Source organism: Opisthocomus hoazin, chromosome 7, assembly GCF_030867145.1.
Source record: "Opisthocomus hoazin isolate bOpiHoa1 chromosome 7, bOpiHoa1.hap1, whole genome shotgun sequence".
Lineage (NCBI taxonomy): Eukaryota > Metazoa > Chordata > Aves > Opisthocomiformes > Opisthocomidae > Opisthocomus > Opisthocomus hoazin.
The window spans coordinates 56,691,615-56,705,423 of NC_134420.1; positions in this window are offsets into that span (position 1 = coordinate 56,691,615).

Sequence of the window (13,809 nt, forward strand, 5' to 3'; positions counted from 1 at the left end):
GCGGCCCCTTGCCCCTCGTGGCCCGGGGAGCCCGCCTCGCGCTGGGAGCTCCCCACGCCGCGCCCGCCCCTGGCGTTGGCGCGCTGGGCGCCAAAGGGTCAGCGTTCCCTCGGAGCTGCCCTCCTGCTGTTGCGGGGCAGGGAGGAGGCAAGGGTGGAGGCAGGGGGCTCAGGGCGGGAAGGTGGAGGAACGTCTCAAAGGGTGATTAACGAAAATTAATGAAACGGCAGCCGCAGAAGACTGGTGGCCCCGCATCGCCGGGTGCGGTGCGGAAATCTGCACGTGGCAGCAGGGAGAGGCATCGAGGGGCTCTTGGTTATGTATGGTGAAAAAGCCTGAGACCCACTGCTGTAAAGTCTGTTCCATCTTTAACAAGAGAAAGAGAAGCCAAGATCCTGCCTGAAAAGTCGAGGCACGCGCTCTTTGCCTAATAAACCCCAGAGGAAGGAGCGCACCAGGTTCCCCCTTGCACGCTGACCATCAGTTAGAAAAACAAAACACGTTTGCGTTTGGTTACCAAGCGCCTGTGTGTCTGGGCATCTGCAGAAAGGCATGGTTTTGCTCTGAATTTGCCATTTGCGTTACTCGCCCTGTCTCGGCTTTGCTTGCGATCATAAATGTAAAAGTTCGCTACGGGATAATCATTAGTACTTCTCGAGACATTGGAGTCCCTGGTGACCTGGCATGCCTGCTGACACAGCCCAGCTGTTGAAGTTCGGGTTGGTTCTCAGATGACCTCTTTGAACTGACAAACCATCATGCTGATTATCCAGCCCTAAACCTTCCTTTCCCCCCAATTTAATTTGAGCTTAGTAGCCACGTGGGCTGTGCTTGAGTTTTGAATATTATCCTCCTGCCCTAAAAGTTATCTAATATCAGTTAAAAGCATCGCTGACCCATCAGCCAAGTCCAAAGGTGTTTTTCATGTTGTTTGTCATACCTGGGCTACATGAGGTAAGTAGACCTTGTGTCAGCTGTCACTTCTAAAAAGTCTAATAATATCATTGCCAAATAACCTGTCTATAAATTCTGGATTCATTAAACATCAGCAGGATGTTCCTTATTGTGAAAAATAACAGATGGGAGGACCGCTGCAGGAATCCTACATCTCAGTCAAAATGTATTACTACTGAATGTGATAATTCCTTTGATGGTGTTAGAAAGTTAGCAAGCCTTCCCAAAGCGGGTGGGAAGTTTGTCTAAGGGAAAGATACAACTGGTGTTGCCGGGTACGTGGGCTGAAGTAAGCAGGGAGATTGCCAAGACACAGTTGTGGGGAGTCTCACACAGAAGGGGTGGGATCTCCTGCAGCATGAATCCAGCGCGACCGCTGCTGAGAAGAAATGAAAGAAATAATGTTTTATCAATCACACCAACACACATTTTATGGCTATGTAGACAGACATACATATAACCTTTTTTAAAAGAGAAAAGCACAGAAGTAGGTAAAACCATGACAGATTTATGAAATGTCTTGCTCCTTGCTCTGACAGTGCTAAAAAGCAAAAGTAGCCATCACCTGTATGTCTCAGAACAAAACTTTGACTCTCTGGAACACAGTTCCACCAACCCACCAAAGCCACACACTACAAATGAGAACTAAGACGCCAGCAAACTCCGAAAGTGTTGACCAAGTGAGAACAAAAAAAACCCCAAATGTGAAACTTAAAAACTGCAGATAAGGTGGGTTCTTTCTTAACAGCGAGATTTCACCAACTGAGGATGGAAAGTCCGACAGACCACGAGGCTGCCGTACAGTGAGGGTGTGTAGTTCAGCTCCGATTCTGTTTTGCTAAGAGTGCTCTGCGGGGATCCTCGCTCCTGTCTCCAACGCTGCTGACACCGGGCTGGCTTAAAGTGCTGGCATGGCAGCAGTCATTCTGGTAAAGCACAGGTTTCCCCAAAAGAGGTTTTCTGGATTTCTGGCAGAACTCTGGAGATGTTTTAACACAGGTATTTGTGGTGCCATGCCACTAACCTCACAGCTGACAAAATTTGGACTGAAATTCACTGGTTTTGCTTTAAATATGCCAGGAAAGATATTTATAAAACTGTACAGGAAGCCGTTATGGACTGCATGTATTATTTCTCCTTTAACAACATCAGAATTGATCAAGACTTTCTTTTTTTTTTATGAGTCAAGGACATTTTTAGCTGGGAGGAAATGGACTGGAATCATGAATCGAGCTCACTTAGGGCATGTACCAGGGAGCAAGATGCACAGGTAACACATCGGTATTGCAAGTAAATGAGAATCAGGTGACTATTAGATTAAAACCCAGCTAACGAACCAAAACATTTCCATAAGAGATTTTTTTTTATGAATGTCTTCTACTTCTTGGAAAAAGTGTCACCAAACATTATTAAACATTTTCAGAGGCAGAAATAGAATTAATCCATAAAGATGTCCCATGTGGATGAGTATGGAAAATAAAAGAGAGAAAAGGATTTTATTCAATAAAAGAGGATTTTTAAATTCTTTTGTTCAGTACCAAAGTTTAAGAATGCAGGGGGCCAAGACTACGATAGTTGTGTTGGATCCAGAGCTGATTAATATGCATTTATTGTCATAGCCAGATATTTAATCAGCCACTCAACTACAGGTTTGCTCATGCAGTCACTTGTTTCAGAACATTTTAGGCTTTAAAGTGCTTTGCCATATAAATCCCTTTATATGTTTGCAGAATATTTACCAACACAAGGCTTGAGTAGGTGAGATAAAAGGCAATTTCTTTTTTTTCATCTCCTCTTTAGTGCTTAAAAGGATTTTCCTGAGCTGCTCCATACCCAGACAGCATGGTCAGATGCTTCCAGCCCTGACATGGCAACGAACTGCTTCTACAAGATCATCAAGTTCTATTATATGCTGGATTCTTAATCCAAATTTAAATGATGGCTTAACATTAGTCCTAGATTGCAGATATTTGTGTAATTTTAAGATACTCTGACCTATTTTAAACATTTTAAAGAATGCAAAGTCTTTGTAGTTGCTCTAACTTGAGAACTATTAGCAAATAGTTAAAAACAAAATAAGAAATTCTGAAAAAAATAGCTAGTATGTAAGACAAAGAATAGGAGAGATTTATGGTAACAAAACAATGTGCTGAGCCTGGTCTTTCAAAATCTTCACAAGGAATGAGATTAGATTTGTCAGACTAGCAATGATGCCTGTCTAGCTACCTTGTAAAGGCAAACACCAGACATAGTAATCCCGTATGTTTGAAAAGAGGGAGGATTTAACTCTCATTTTAGCACAAATAATAGATTAACAAGGGGGTGATCTGAGCTATCAAGTGATTAAAGGGAAAAACAATGTTCATCTTTATTTTGGGAGGAAAATCAGAAGAGACTTACATGAAGTGACCTTAATTCTGAAAGAAAGAGAGTTGATGGCAGACATATTATCATGAAGATAAACTGAGATTAAGCAAGTCTGGGAGCCAGAGGGATTCAGAGGTTTAGTTCACTTACAACACTATGGGAATATATACCCATCAATTTTGAGAGGGAGTGAAGGAAAACCTTATCCCTACATCTTCGTACATGCCTTCTTTAACTGTTCTGACAGGTTTAACTACATTTGGCAGTGTTCAAGATAGTGGATTCCTAGCTTTTCCTTGGCAATAGGTGGGCAAGTAGAGGAGAAAGACCTGAGACAGCACCAGAGAAAAACAGTGAACACGACAACCTTTTTTAGAGGAAGGAAGGTGAGAAGAGTCACAGAATCACAGAATCACAGAATCACAGAATAGTAGGGGTTGGAAGGGACCTCTGTGGGTCATCTAGTCCAACCCCCCTGCCGAAGCAGGGTCACCTAGAGCAGGCTGCACAGGACCTTGTCCAGGCGGGTCTTGAATATCTCCAGAGAAGGAGACTCCACAACCTCCCTGGGCAGCCTGTTCCAGTGCTCCGTCAACCTCAGAGGGAAGAAGTTCTTCCTCATGTTCAGATGGAACTTCCTGTGCCTCAGTTTGTGCCCATTGCCCCTTGTCCTGTCACTGGGCACCACTGAAAAGAGCTTGGCCCCATCCTCCTGACACCCACCCTTCAGATATTTGTAAGCATTTATAAGGTCCCCTCGCAGCCTTCTCTTCTTCAGGCTGAACAAGCCCAGCTCCCTCAACCTCTCCTCGTAGGGTAGATGTTCCAGTCCCCTCATCATCCTCGTAGCCCGCCGCTGGACTCTCTCCAGTAGCTCTTCATCTTTCTTGAACTGGGGAGCCCAGAACTGGACACAGTACTCTAGATGAGTCCTCACTAGGGCAGTGTAGAGGGGAAGGAGAACCTCCCTCGTCCTGCTGGCCACACTCTGCTTAATGCACCCCAGGATCCCATTGGCTTTCTTAGCAACAAGGGCACACTGCTGGCTCATGGTTAACCTGTCGTCCACCAGGACACCCAGGTCCCTCTCTGCAGAGCTGCTCTCCAGCAGGTCCACCCCAAGCCTGTACTGGTGCATGAGGTTGTTCCTCCCCAGGTGCAGGACCCTGCATTTGGCTTTGTTGAACCTCATCAGGTTCCTCTCTGCCCAACTCTCCAGCCTATCCAGGTCATGCTGAATGGCAGCACAGCCTGCCGGTGTGTCTACCACACCTCCCAGTTTGGTGTCATCAGCAAACTTGCTGAGGGTACGCTCTGTCCCATCATCCAGGTCATTGATGAAGAAGTTGAACAAGACTGGGCCCAGTACTGACCCCTGGGGGACACCACTTGTTACCAGCCTCCAACTAGACTCAGCGCCGCTGATGACAACCCTCTGAGTTCTGCCATTCAGCCAGTTCTCAATCCACTTCACCGACCAAATGATCAGTGTCGGAACAAATGATCAATTTGTTTCTTTTATGTGTATTTTTAGAGAGAAAATTCTATATGTATGTGTCTTGATATAGAATATCTATATACTATGCATATATTTGTATATACATTAATTTTATTCATTAGCATAAGTGCTCCAAACTGGGGGAAAGATTTGCAGATCAGAGCCTCATTACATGCAGAGCTCCTCAACATTTAGTGGTTCCTAGTTAAGTTTTGTGTATGTCATGTGAATAAATAACTGAATGAACTGTAGTGTGGAAAAGAACAATTAGGGGTTGAAGAAAGATCACTTACGAGAAAAGATTGAAAGACCTGGGGTAATTTAATATGGGCAAGCAAAGATCTAGGAAAGACACACTAACATGACACATAACAGATTGCTGCAAGATGAAGGTAAAAATATTTTCATGTCTCCAGAAAACAGAACAAAAAATAAGAGTCTTAAAATGCAAGAGGTACCTGTAGATTAGAGAGTGGACAACATTTTTCAATGATGAGGTGCAAAAGCACTGGCCTAAGAACGGTCCTTAGCACTGAAGCCTACAAACATGACCATATAAACACAGTTTCTTCCAAGACTATAAGATGTTAGATATTTGTTGTTGTTCCTTTTTCCTGTGGGCTTTTTGGGGAAAGACAACAATCGCCCAGGAAATGCAATATTTCTAACAGGTCAATTCTCCAGGCAGAGCTCTGCTGGGGAAGGAGGGCCTGAGGTTTACTCTGTTGAGCCTTTGTGTCCATTTCTGTTTTGAAAAATAAAGAAATAAGCAAGAGTACGAAAGCATGCCAGGAGACGTAAGTCACTGATTTCTGCATAACTGCAAAAAGGAGCATGCACATGGAAGACTAAAGATAGGACTGAAATGCACCTGGGTATTTTCTTTATGGTGAAAGTATAAATGTGGTGCAAAGAATTTAAGGAACATATTTCTACCCTGATAGATGTTAAAAGCAGAGGAATAGGAACACATACAGACAAATATGTTGAAGATGACAGAGCTTAGAGACGTCCTGATCTCAGATCTGTCTGCACATAACAGTTTTATATTTGTATCTGGGAAAGTCTGAATAAGTACGCCAGAAAGTTTAAGTGCAAGACAGTCTGGTCACTACATACACATGCAGAACAGCATCAGCTTTGAACTCAGAGGTGCTTCCTTCAACATACACTTGCACGGAGAGCTGAGAAAAGGCTCATCAGAAAAGCTAAATGCTCTCAGTTTAGTGTTCCATTTTTATCTTACAGAAAACATGAAAACAACTCTTATCCCCTTGTGCCTGTTTTCTGCAGGTGACACCTTTCTACCCTTGCAGCCAAGTGTTAAGTGAGTTGTATGGAAAAAAACAAGGGTTTGGAGAAGAATAAAGTAGGTGTGAGATGATAGCCTCAAATATCCGTATGATCAGGAAATTCAAGGGAAGGACAACGTGTACTGGAGAAAACAAGCAGGGAGGAGGGAAAAGGGGAAGAAGTCTAAAGGTTAAAAGACGACAAACACATCCTTGCAGACAGTGGCTTCCAAATAACCTGTGTGACTACGCAGTGGGGAACATATTTAAAAAATTGTGGAGTAAGGTAATAGCCAGCAGTAGGCTTAATGATGTTATTTATTGCAGATCTACTGTTCATCAGCATTTTCATACCTGTATAATATACCCTGAAAACTGTGAAAAAAAATGCCAGTTATGAAGTGTATACACCCAGAATAGGATTCTCTGAACTTGACTTCTGTTGTCTTCTTTCTTCATCTCAGGCAATCGTGGGAATCCTCATATCTGACTGACATACTTCCTAAACCTCACTGCATGCATCCCCTTGATAATGACAATTAATGTCTAAATACATGATATGTTTGCAGTATCATTGTGGATATCTGCACTCGGATTCCAAACAGTCGAATTACCCATTGCCATGGTCAGGAAGAATACTCTTTTCTCTCTTGATTACAGTACACTTCCCCCTGTATTAGATTCAGGTTTGCCCAGTCGATCTACACATTTACAGCTCCCGGGTTAATCCATGTAACTCACAGTTAAGCCAGGAAGTTTCCAAACTGGCCCAGTGAAGACCTTCCACCCGGCACTCACATCACCAGCTGTGCTTGCCTTTTGTGCTGGCAGCCTGTTGAATTCTATGTCAGGCTTGTATCTGTTGCCCTCCTTTTCAAAAGTTCTCATAGCCTATACGGCCATTTCAGCTGAGAGTGGTTAGGAATATCTCGGGCAGTTACATTGCACTGGAGTTGCTGAGTTTTCATCCTCAGGAGTGAGACCCTGTATGCAGAAGATAAGTTTCTTAGTAAAAAACTCCTGCTAGGGACATGCTGCATGCAGGCTTAGGTGCCTTCAAGAAAGATAAGACCTCTTAAACTTGTCTTTCACAGTTCTACTGCCAAAAAGTGGAAACATATATCTTTACTGAGATAAAGAAAAAGCAGAAACATCTTCAATATCAAATTAGTAATTGTGAGAGGAGCCAGACATAAGAGAGGTGAACAGCAAAAGAGCTCAATTACTTGAAATCGTTTTATTGAAAAATGCCTGTTTGCAAACATTTTCACACAAATGTCTTGCCTACCAAGCTTCAATAAGTGTCAAAAAAGAAAGAAGTGCCATTGGCCTTTCATTCTTTACATCAAATTGCGTCCTCTTGGTAGAGGTAGACCTCTACCCTTTTAGAGAACTGTTCTGAGTATCTTGAGTTCTTTTCAACAAATAACGCATGAAAATGCATGGAGAAAGGCATGTGACTGAACACAAATACAATCCCAAATCCGCAAACGACATTTTACTCTTCAGACTTTGTATTCTCAAAATTTCTGTTTTTTAAATATCACTTTTGGTCTCCTAACTTTGATAATTCTGGCAGCATCTGGGAGGACTGGCTTTGTTTTTCGTTAGAAGAATAATATGCTAACTCTGTCACTTGCATATGGAGAAAGGAAATCAGATAGGGAGGACACTGCAGGAAAAGTTTCATCGTGATTTATTACAGGAAAAGAAAGAAATAGGAGTAATGAAAGAAAAGGAAACCGTTAACAACAGAAAGACTGAAAGTGTGTGTGTGTGCACAGTACAGTTGATCTATACAGTGGGAGAAGGGATACAAGCATAGCCTAACTTCACATATTTCATTTTGATGCGAAAGTGAGCATGCAACAGTGGAGACAGAGCAGCCTTTCCAGGGCATCAGTGAGTGGTGGTCTAACTTCAGGTATCCCAGCTGTGAGTCGGCTATGTGTTCTAGCCTGGGTCCGTTGCGTTGCACCCCTGCACCTTGTTTATACTCATGTACCCACAGTTACAGCCACTAGCTAGAGTTAAGAATTTCCTTCATTCCATGTTAAAATGGAGCTCTTTTAAAAGTCCCTCCCCAGGCTCCTGTCCACTGACCCTACCATTTTCCATGCTAGCTGTTTATGGAAGATTTGCTTTCTGATCATTTTCGGTTTATAAATCATTCAGCCATATCAAGGAAAACAAAAGATGTGTGCTGAGGCAAAAGGAAACAGAATTCTGCCTCTGTTTATAAATTCTCTAGCTAAGATGCTCTTGTACCTGTATGCTTTGGAAAATTCTATTAATTATCAAAGAAATTAAAATTAAAAATCTTTGAAGGCCTTTTAAATGCACAGACACCACCTCTGGCTCTGGAAGTCCCTGAGTCAAAATGCCCGGGAGAATGTAGCTGAGAAGTATCTCCTGTCCTGTTCTTACGCCTTCTCTCACCCCTTGCAGTTGGCCGCTTTCAGAGAGGGATTTGTGCTTTCACTGGCACAGCTGCAGTAATATAACCAAGACAAATTACTATGTTCAAATCATGGCCGTGATCTTTTGCTGTATTTGCAAGAGGCCAGTCACATCTGGGCAAGTTACAAAACTTCAAAAGTTACTTTGAACAAGTTACTTCAAAACCCAGAAGTACGTTGAAGTCTGGTGATCAAAATTCTCTGAAAAGTTCTTTAGCACTGAGCATGATCCATCCCCAACGTCTGTACAGTTTGACCAGACCAAACGTGCTTTGCTCTGTCCAGGGGTGGAGAAGGACTTCCTCTTTAGTCCCTCCTAGTTGTACCTCAATTCCCCATCTGCAATGTGAAGATAGTAACACCACTTGCCTCAGAGGTTGTGGGCGTGTGAACCATGTTATCATGGGTAATGTGACAGCTTAAGTGAACGCAGGCTTACTTGGGAGTGTAGGTGAGGTCATGCAAGGTAGGTAAAGGACGAGGTTAGCTACCTTCATTTACCATGGAGTACATGTGGGGACACGGGTAGAGAGCGTAGAGCTGTAACATTTCACCTTAGCTTTCCTGCAGTAACCAACTTCTCTGCCCAGACTCAGTCATGCAAAGCCATAGACAAGAGTCATACAAACTTATGGCAAGTTCACACCATTTTATTCAGTGATGCATTTACATGATGAAAGGCATGAGGCCACACACTGCATGTGGAGAATGAAATAAATGTTTAAATGACAACTCATCCACTGACCATCACATTATTTTCCAGTCCTTGATATTTGGTATATTTTCCATATACTGCATGAAGCAAAGACTTTAGTCTAGATATGTAGTTGTCTAATAATATATCATGACATGTATGCAAAAGAAGGCTGAATTAAGATGACATGACCAACCTTTACTTTTGTTGCTATATTTTGCGACTTTTATGTTTTTTGGCACATTTTAGTATAGAAAATAACTGCCAAAGCCCTGTTTCAATACACTTAGAAAAGAGAATCATTAACTTTCTAAGCACAAGTCATGTGACTATGTATCTGTTTTGCCTCTGCTACCTAACAATTTCCCTTCGTGAACAACGAAAAACCTGGGGATCTGCTCAAAGTGGAAAACTGTAATTTGTAAAAAGAAATAATTGTCAACTGCAAAACCTGCCTTTTTTTTCCATTTTAAATCAAAACTAAAGTCCCAATTGTTTTCTTGCTATGAATTTTGAGAAAGTGATTTAATCTTGCTGCGATATAGTTATTTTAGCAGATATTTTCTAGCTTTGTTATTCAAATCTCCTTAAAATGAGAGCTATAATAGGAAAAATTAATAAGTGCAAATTATTGGTAAAAATTACTTCTACTTAGAATATGAATGGGGATCTAAAGGCTTTGTACAGAGTCTAAATTTTTCATTTACAGCTAGATATGAATCTCTTACTTTTCACGGTTGCAGACAGAGAAATGCAGCCAGAACCTTTCAAACTATGCAGCAGCTTGTGCGGCTTATCAGATCAGGGCCTGGACTCTGGGGAGGGCACCTGTAAACTGAAAAGGCACCTGTAAAAGTTTCAGTGGTAGTTAATGAAGCTGTATGCCCCTTGTGACAGAATTAAATATTCTCACCACTGAGCCTAGCAGCCACAGGATGCTTGGAAGCGGCTGTCAATACAGCAGACATAAGGGATGTTATAAATACGTCGGTGAGACAGGCAGCAAGTGCTCTTTCCTTCCTCTTTCTTCCCTGCTACCCTGCAAATCCTTGCAACCTGAGAACATCAGTTATTGGAATAAAAATACAGACCTCGGAGAAGCACCAAGAAAAGAGATATCACTACTCTAGATTTCTCTCTGTTGTTCAGGGTCTAAAACATTAAACTTGCTCCTTATATTTTTTTCTCATTTTGTAAATAGAAATATTACTTTCTGAGACTCAGGAATTGTGAAAATGTAAATGGAACAAACTTTAATACTCTCAGTGTAAACTTTACAACTTCTTGAAGATCAGGCAATTGTAGTGATTACGCCCCATACTGGGAGACACTAAACATGGGTAAAAATTGTAGTGGAGTTACTACAGTTTATCAGAGCACTCAGAGGGAATAAATATGTTTTCCAGGTTACACACAAAGCATGATTGCTTTTACGGAATGACTCTATAACTCAGCAATTCAATATAAAATCTATACGGGACTTAAAGGACTGGGTTGCCTCCACTCTCACCCAGTCCCTTTATCAATATGGGATCCCAGTTTTTAAGATTTTGTATGAACAGGGAAAGAGGATTGCCATGGAAATTACTTCAAGGTAAATAACGGTCATCTGTAAGAACCAGTAGCAGGCTGTAGGCAGTTCATATGTGGTCCTAGAGGTCTCCCTATGTGATACTGAATAAAAGACTTCTTCCAACCATTTATTCATCTAAACTAGATTACATCTGTAAGATGAGCCAGTCAAACAAGCACCATGCAATGGCTGTAGAGTGGAACAGGACATGTTAAAATGTGTGTTGAATTCCACTTGCTGCTTATATATATACATATATGCTGTCTCTACTCTGAGTATATGTCCTAAAAAGGTTTTCAGACTGTAAGTAATGCAGAGAAAAGCTTGTTAGATGCAGTGATGAAATTAGATATTTTCTGGATTGAAATATGCTTTGTCTGTATCCTCTCTGTACAAAACAGGTAATCTAAGGCATTGGCTTTCACCGTTCTTGTTTCTTTCCAACATTGGGAATAGATCTGTTCATGTCACTTTGGTCTTCAATGATCTAATACTTCAAACATTCACAATCACATGTGAATTTTCCACTGAGGAGATTTGCAATGTGCTTTGAAGACCAAACAAGTGGAATAAAACTAGAATTAATTTGTAATTAATATAATCTTTTAAAAAACCCTCCTCTTTCCTGTTGGTTTATGTGAAAATTAATTGTGCCATTGCCTGTTGAAATCTGAACAGAAGGTGCCATAACACTTAAAAACAATCCTGCCACGTACCACAAATGCCTTTAGCTCTAGGATGTTATGATTAATTTGAGTGGTCGAGACAAGCTTCCCATCCCACGCCAGTGGCATTGGTTGTTAGGGTTTTAAATATTACATGAAGAGATGATATGCTACACTTTTTTGGACTTCTGTAGGGTCTTGAACATTTTTTTTCTTAGTGTATGTGAAGGTGATATATTCACATTAATTGAAATGGTGATTTTATGTGGCTGAGTCACATGATGTAGAAGTTGAAGGTTGTGAATTCATTTGGTTTATTATTTCCAGTGTGTTGCTTAATCTGTTATGAGGCAGGATGGATTTTCTGTTAACTCATGCCAGTACTAACACCATATGTTCTGAATAGGCAGCAGGGCTGATGTCTCCTCCTTGGGTTAAAGTCCTAATGACGCCCAATCATAATGATAATTCATATCTGTAGACAAACATTTTGGAGTCTTTGTCCTACACAGGAGCTCTCCATTATCTTCCCAGACCTTGTGGATTCCCCATAGGAAGAGGATTACCATGATAAGGTGTAAGGAAACTTCTGTAAACCAAAGGATACTTGATGACAACATTCAGCATGGTTGTGAATTTAAGCAAAGAATACTTGTAACGTGTGGTCGGACAAGATGACATCTAGAGCTCTGACGAAATGTGGATATAAGCCACCAACCGTGCATTCAGCATTATCATCAGAAAATCAGGAGGAGAGGTCCTTAACAGAGGGCAATCTGAAGTGGCAGGAGCTATAAGCGTTGTCATCACTCTCATTCTTGCTGGTACCTGAGGCATGAGTACAAGTTCTCCATGGAGAAAGTATCTGAACAGTGGTTAGTTGCAATGTGTTAGTATAGAAGTTTGTTTGACGAAACAAATAAAGAGGGAGGCTGGGAGAAAGAACAACCCCCTCTAACCTAACATTACGTACACTTTAACAAACATCCTTCCTAAGAATAAGCATTTATAGAAGAGATATAACAGCCATAAAGCTTGAAAGCGTTTGGGACATCGAGTCACAGATGATGACAGGGAAAGAAGTTGCAGTCACAAGTATGGGGACATCCACAGTGCGAGAGTCCCTCTAAACAATGCTCGCCAAGTGTCTTCACTCAAACATCCCATTTGAGAGAGAGTCTACATAGTAAAAAGTATATGGACAAGAATGTGAGAGGGATCTTGAGCTCTCACATACAAATCTGACATCAACCAAAAGGTTTTGACTTACAATGGTCACTGAAAATTACTGAAAATATTGTCTCTAAGTCAGAGTAACTTACTTGTTAAGAGTAAGTAAACGTGAAGTTCGTTTTCTCAAGGGAATTTGCTGTATTATATATTTGCTTTTAGGACTGGAGCAATTTCATTCTTCTTCTTTTGCATGTGACATGAGCCGTATTCCTGAAACTATCTCTTCTAATCTTTGCCTTAGCTGACCTGTCAGGTAACTGAAGTTGCGAGATAGCCTTCCACAACAAGTTTTGTTTTTCTTCTTCTTTGCTCACCATCATGTGCTTAATATGCAAAGTAGATGTCTAGGGCTTCACTTCCCCTTTCAGCTAAGGAGGACAGTAACTTTGAGACAGATGACACAACATCACAGGAGAATTGTTCTTTTCTTCTTACCCTACAATAACAACTGTTCTGAAATTAGCCAAAAGTTACTTGCTGTTTACTTCAACCGCATACATGCAAAGCCACAGTAAAAGTCTCCTGTATATCTGTCAGAAAAGCCAGAACCCTTCCTTGCTCCTGAATGTTCCTTTTGTATAATTAATGATAATTAATATTCATAAGTATCACTCACTGTTGGAGCAGTATTTTATTCCTTATAGGACGTTAGCAGTTTTCACTTAACAAAAGTAATTTTTAAAGTCTTTTATTTTTCTTCTTTGGGTGGAGGCAAAACTTGCCCAATAGTGCAAATCTATCCAAAAAGTGCTGAGCACGTTCTTTACACCAAACCCCTTGGTTTCAGTGTGTGCCAGTGCCCTTTTTTTGTTATGCAAGGATCTAAATCATGGGGCTTTGAGAAAGGAATTGTGCCACTTGAATCGGTCATCAGGAAACAGCCTCAGAAAATCCTGAGAGTTTTTGTGGGAGGGAACCGAACACTGAAAAAATTGGAGCTTTGCAGCTTAGATTATTTCTTTGCAAGTCCCAGGATATTGTCTTACAAAGGAGTCCCTAAGGATTTGGGAAGCCCTTGTGTAAACCTCAACTAATGGTTCTTCTAAGACTAGTCATAGTACCTTGTGTGAACTT